The sequence below is a fragment of the Eubalaena glacialis genome, chromosome 10 (genome assembly GCF_028564815.1).
Source record: "Eubalaena glacialis isolate mEubGla1 chromosome 10, mEubGla1.1.hap2.+ XY, whole genome shotgun sequence".
NCBI lineage: Eukaryota > Metazoa > Chordata > Mammalia > Artiodactyla > Balaenidae > Eubalaena > Eubalaena glacialis.
In genome coordinates, this window is record NC_083725.1 from 120,928,740 (window position 1) to 120,935,287 (window position 6,548).

At 51.8% G+C, this 6,548-nt stretch overlaps 1 pseudogene; it reads left to right on the forward strand.

Annotated features, from left to right (window-relative positions):
- The first annotated feature begins 1,857 nt into the window (after window positions 1-1,857).
- On the forward strand, window positions 1,858-6,324 carry LOC133099981 (uncharacterized; annotated as a pseudogene).
- Window positions 6,325-6,548: the final 224 nt, after the last annotated feature.

A 6,548-nucleotide genomic window follows, 5' to 3' on the forward strand; every position in this document is an offset into this window, starting at 1 on the left:
GTGGAGGAAGTAGGAATTCTCTGCTTCCTGCCTGGTTGCTCGAGCTGGACATTGACCTTCCGTCCTTGGCGGTCCAAGGCCTTTGGACTTGGACTGAATCGCACCACCAGCTTTCCTGGGTGGCCCTCTTGCAGACGGCAGATGGTGGGACTTCTCAGCCCCCATAATTGCATAAGCCAAGTTACCAAGACAAATCTCTATCTCTTATTGGTTCTCTTTCTCCAGAGAACCCCAACTAATACAGATTTTGGTACTGAGCATGCTTCCAGAGGGTAAAGAATGTTAAGAATGAATTTTCTGAATTGGTTCCGGGTTTCTGGAATCAGCTTTCTAATTCAATGGGATTTAAAGACGCCAATGACTCTACTTCCAGCCGGAGAGGAAGCACTGACAGTCCATGGCGGCATCTGGCAAGAGAGATGCCCAAAGTATCTGCACCCTCCCCATAATCCACTTATACGAAGCCAGGAGCTGCATTACTCTGTATAGAATACTTTTGAACATCTTTGGAAAACTGAAGAATATGATGACATTGGCTGGTGGCTCCTGGTTTTTGCTGGACAAAGTGGTTTAAGAAAAGGGTGAGTTCAGGGTTTTTTTTTTTTGTTTTTTTTTTAAAGATGAGTGTGTCCTTTTTTTAAATTTATGTATTTATTTGTATTTATTTGTATTTATTTTTGGCTGTGTTGGGTCTTCGTTTCTGTGCGAGGGCTTTCTCCAGTTGGGGCAAGCGGGGGCCACTCTTCATCGCGGTCCGCGGGCCTCTCACTATCACGGCCTCTCTTGTTGCGGAGCACAGGCTCCAGACACGCAGGCTCAGTAGTTGTGGCGCACGGGCCTAGTTGCTCCGCGGCATGTGGGATCTTCCCAGACCAGGGCTTGAACCCGTGTCCCCTGCATTGGCGGGCAGACTCTCAACCACTGCGCCACCAGGGAAGCCCGAGTTCAGGGTTTTGAACTCCCAGCTCAAGTGCCCCATAAATAACCTAAGAGCACTTCTGTGTGTGGCCCAAGGAAAGCCTTATCTCCTACCACTGCAAGGCTGAGATTACTGACAACCAAATGCAGAATCTCATCCTGACTCACAACGTAAATTGAACTCCCAGTCTCGCAGGGTGTCTACGGTTAAAGCAGAAAGACTGGAAGACTGTGTGTTGGGGTGAGGATGTGTGGGAAGACCCTGAAGGAGCCGGGGATACTGAGCCCTTAAATTCTGATGAGCCTCCTTTGCCAGTGGAAGAGGTCTCCCCACTCCTAACGGGTAGGGAGCCTTCCCACCTCCATTTGGAGGGGTTAACCCTGCGTTGCCTGGGGAGATGCTAACAGCCCCCCAGAGGCGGTTGCCATGGAAGACGCTGCTGCTTCTCCTCAGGACCCACCCTCACCACCCCTTTACTTCTGGACCCATAACTAGACTCAAGTCCCAGCAGGTCCTCAAAGGTGATGTACAAAGTGTGACTCATGACGAGGTGTGCTGCGTTCCAGAAGAACGAGTTGAGTTTCCTAATTTATACAGACAGAAGCCGAGGGAATGTGTGAGATGGAACCTGAAGGTATGGGATATGGGAGGAAGGAAGATGAAGTTTGCCGGACCGAATTTATTGACATGAGCCCTCTGAGCACAGATTCTGGATCTCATGTTGCAGCTCTGCGGATGAGGGAGGGCTCTCACAGTTGGTTTAGCTGCTTGGCTGAAACAGGGACCTAAAGGTGGCCCATAATGGGTGAACTGGAGATGGCCTACCTCCCTTGGTCAAAGGCTCAGGGATATAGGATGTCGGAGTGGATTTGTCGTGTAAGATCTGCCCACCCTCCCGGGAGGGTCCAGAAGACCCTCTCACCACGACAGCGGGGAGCATGTCCATGGAGAGCCCCAGCATCCCCTCAGACCGCATCCTCAGAGGGCTCCGTTCTCTGCTGTCCAGACCTCACAGTGGGACCTGCAGTCATCCAACTAGGAAACCTAAGTGAGTGGGGTCCCCGGATCCCAGGGTGCAGGGGCCAAGTGGGGGCACTCACTGCCAAAGGCGAGGTGGGCGTGGTGACCGGCACGGACGGCAGAGCAGAGGCAGAGGTCAGAATAGTCAGACTCGTGCTGACCCGTGGCCTTGGCTGGTTGACCCTGGTTTTCCTAGACGTGAACTGGGCAGGAAGCCTGCTGGATTCTCACCGCATCTGGATAAGGGAGAAGTCCTAGGTCCCGTGAACAAACGTCTATCCCGAATTGTGAAAACAGAGGGTCGTGGCCACTCAGTCAATCCCCAGACGTGAGCCAGTTTTCAGCCCCAGAACGCTTGAAGGAAGAGGAGGCGGGGTCCCCTTGAGGAAGGACCCAGGACACCCTTGGAAATGGATGCTGTCAGTCTTTCTCCCAGCCTTGCCCAGAGGACCTGCAGACACTTACGGGGCGACTGTGCTCTGGGGAAGGGGAAATAATGAGGCTTTCCAGGGACTCCGGGACACTGGCTCTGAACTGACACCGATTCCAGGAGACCCCAAACTTCCCCGCGGTCCCCCAGCCAGATAGGGGCCCCTGGAGGTCAGGGAGTCAGGGCAGCTCCAGCTCAGGTCCATCCACAGCGGTCCCACTAGAAGGCATAACTGGAATAGAAATCCTCGGCAGCTGGCAGAATCCACACATTGGTTCCCTGACCCATGGAGTGAGGGCGATTAATGGTGGGAAAGGCCAAGTGGAAGCCCCTAGAACTGCCTCTACCAAGGAAGATGGTAAAACAACCAGCGTTTCTGATTGGATTGCAGAGATTAGTGCCTCCATCTGGGACTTGAAGGGTGAAGGGGCGGTGATCCCACCACATCCCCATTCTATTTGGCCTGTGCAGAAGACAGGTGGGTCTTGGAGAGTGACAGTGGATTCTCATAAGCTTAATGAAGTGGTGACTCCAACTGTAGCTGCTGTACCAGATGTGGTTTCGTTGCTTGAGCAAATTCACACATCCCCTGGCACCCAGCATGCAACTTTTGATTTGACAGATGCCTTTTTCTCCATCCCTGTCCATGAAGCCCAGCAGAATCAGTTTCCTTTTACCTGGCAAGGCCAGCAGTACACTTCACTGTCCTACCCCAGGGGTAAGTCAGATCTCCAGCCCTGGGTCACAACTGAATTCACAGCGATCTTGGTCACCTTTCCCTTCCACAAGACACCACACTGGTCCACTTCATTGATGACATTATACCGATTGGACCTATTGAGCAAGAAGCAGCAACTACTCCAGACTTATTGGTATGACATTTGCATGTCAGAGGGTAGGAAATAAATTCAACAAAAATTCAGGGGCCTTCTATCTCAGTGAAATTTCTAGGGGGTCCAGTAAAGCGGCAAGATATCCCTTCTAAGGTGAAGGATAGATTGTTGCATCTGGCTCCTCCTGCAACCAAAAAATAGGGCCAACACCAATGGGACTTTTTGGATTCTGGAGACAACCTCGTCTTCATTTGGGTGTGTTACTCCAGCCCATTGACTGATTGACCTGGACAACTGCTCGTTTGGGGTGGGGTCCACACAGGAGAAGGCTCTGCGCTGGGTCCAGGCTGTGCTGCCTTGGGGCCGCATGATCCAGCAGATGCAGTGGCGCCTGAAGTGTCAGGGCAGAGAGGGATGCTCTTTGAGTCTTTGGCAGTCCCTAGAGGTGAATCACAGGGCAAGCCCTTAGGATTTTGGAGCAAGACCCTGCCATCCACCCCAGATAACTACTTTCCTCTTGAGAAACAGCTCCGGGCCTGCTACTAGCCTTAGCAGAAACTGAACACTTAACCATGGGTCACCGAGTTACCATGTGACCTGCCCATCATGAACTGGGTGTTATCTTTATCTGACCCACTGAGCTATAAAGCTGGGCATGTAGAGAAAAAAACACTCCACCATCCAATGGAAGTGGCGTATAGGTGAGCCTGCCCAAGCAGGCCCTGAAGGCACAGTAGGTTACCTGAAGAAGTGGCCCAAATGCCCACGGCCCCCACCCCTGCTACACTGCCTTCTCTCTCCCAGCCTTAACTTATGGCCTCAGGGGTGTTTCCTAGGATCCACTGACAGAGGAAGAGGTGACTCGGTCTAGTTATAGGTGGTCCTGATTGATATGCAGGCTCCACTCACCAGTGGTGGGACATCCCTCAAGGACACGGTGAAGGGTGATCCAGTGGGCAGAGCTTCGGGCAGTGTACCTGGTCCTGCACTTTGACTGGAAGGAGAAATGGCCAGATGAGTGATTATAACCAGATCCATGGGCTGTGGCCAGTGGTTTGGCTGGGTGGTCAGGGACTTAGAATTAACATGATTAGAAAATTGGTGACAAGGAAATTTGGGGAACAGGTGTGTAGATTGGCAAGAACCCTGAAAATATTCGTGTCCCATGTGAATGCTCACCAAAGGGTGACCTCAGCAGAAGATTTTAATAATAGAGTAGACAGGAGAACCGTCCTGTGGATCCTGGTCAGCCTCTTTCCCAGCCACTCTGTCATTGCCCAGTGGGCTTATCAGCAAAGCGGCCATGGTGGCAGGCATGGAGGTGACGCATGGGCCCAGCAACATGGGCTCCACTCACCAAGGCTGAGTTTCCAGTCTGCCAGCAGCAGAGACCAACACTGAACCCCCAATATGGGACCATCCCCCGGGGTGACCAGCCAGCTACCTGGTGGCTGGTTAATTACGCCAGAGTGTAACCGAGCAGGACCTTATGGGGCCTTCCCAGAAGAAACCCCCCCCCCAACCATGTCCTTCACCTGCCTCTTCTCTGTAGAGAAACTTTAGCCTCCTAGACCTTCCCTGAGTTCCAAAGAGTAGATTTAATCAGAGAAGTGAGAAAATGCAGTAAGAAAGGAAAACAGTCAGATAAGAAAAAATAATAATACTTTAGCCATTAAACAAAGTCAAGGACCTTTAGTTCCTCCTCAAGGTCTATAGATCATATTCTGAGCCATGTCCTTGAGCTGTTTTGCAGATACTGAAACCCCCACCAGGTGGAAGAAATTAACTCTATGCTGACCACCAGCACGTAGACCCCAGACCAGCTGGAACCAGGAGGCTGGTGATGTTGACTCCTTGTTACCTCACCACCAACCAATCAGAAGAGCGTCCATGAGCTGATCACACACCCCACAACCTCCCCTCCCTCACCCTGTCTTTAAAAACCTTTGAAAATCCTTCCCCTGAAAGTTTCTGGGGAGTTTGGGCCTCTTAAGCTCTAGCTACCTAGACTTCTTGCTTGATGCCTGCAATAAATGCTGCACTTTCTGCACTTTCCTTCACCACAACCTGCTGTCAGTAGATTGGCTTTACTGTGCGCAGGCAAGGGGACCCAAGTTTGGTTCAGTGACAGGACAGGACTGCTTCCATCATGGAAGGGGCAGTGTTTTGTTCTTACTGGAATAGTCACTTACTCTGGATATGGATTTGCCTTCTTTGCATGCAATACTTGTGCCAAAACTACCATCCGTGGACTTACAGAATGCCTTATCCATCCTCCTGGCATTCCACATGGCACTGCTTCTGATCAGGGAACCCTCTTCGCAGCAAAGGGAGAGTGGCAGGGGCCCCTGCCTGTGGAATGTCCCCACCATCCTGAAGCAGCTGGCTTGAAAGAATGGTGGAACAGCCTTTTGAAGACTCAGTTATGGCACCAGCGAGGTGGCAATACCCTGCGGGGCTGGGGCAGGGTTCTCCAGGAGGTTGTATATGCTCTGAGTCCGTGTCCACTATATGGCGCTGTTTCCCAGCCAAGACTCCTGGGTCCAGGAATCGATGGGTGGAAAAGGCAGTGGCACCCCTGACTATTACCCTAGTGACCCACCAGGAGAACTTTTACTTCCTGCTCCTGAGACTTTGTGCTCTTAGAGGTCTTAGTTCCAGAGGGAGGGATGTATCCACCAGGAAATGCAGCAATGATTCCTCTGAACTGGAAGTTAAGGCTCACTGGCCACTTTGGGCTCCTCACGTCTCAGCAGGCAAAGGGACTTACCGTGCTGGCCGGCGTGACTGATCCTGACCACCAGGGGGAAACCGGGCTCCTGCTCCCTCCACACCGGAGGTAAGAAAGGGCACGCAGGATGCAGGAGATCCCTTAGGGCATCTCTTAGTGTTACCGTGCCCTGGGATTGAGGCCAAGGGAACACGACGACAGCCCAATCCCGGCAGGACCACTGATGACCCAGACCCTTTAGGGACGAAGGTTTGGGTTGACTACCAGGTACAGAACCACAACCAGCTGAGGTGCTTACTGAAGGGACAGGGATACACAGTGGGTGGTGGGAGAGGATAGTTATATATATGAGTTACAACCTCGAGACCAGTTACAGAAATGAGGACTGTAATTGTCGTACTTATTTCCTTCTTTTGCTATAAGTGTTACGGAACCAAACTTGGGTCTACTCATCCATGCGCAGTAAAGCCAATCTATTGACACCGGGTCGTAGTGAAGGAAAGTGCAGCATTTATTGCAGGCGCCAAGCAAGGGGTCCAGGCAGCCAGTGCTTAAAACGCCCGAACTCCCCAAAGGCTTTCATGGAAAGGTTTTTAAAGACAGGGTGAGGGAGGC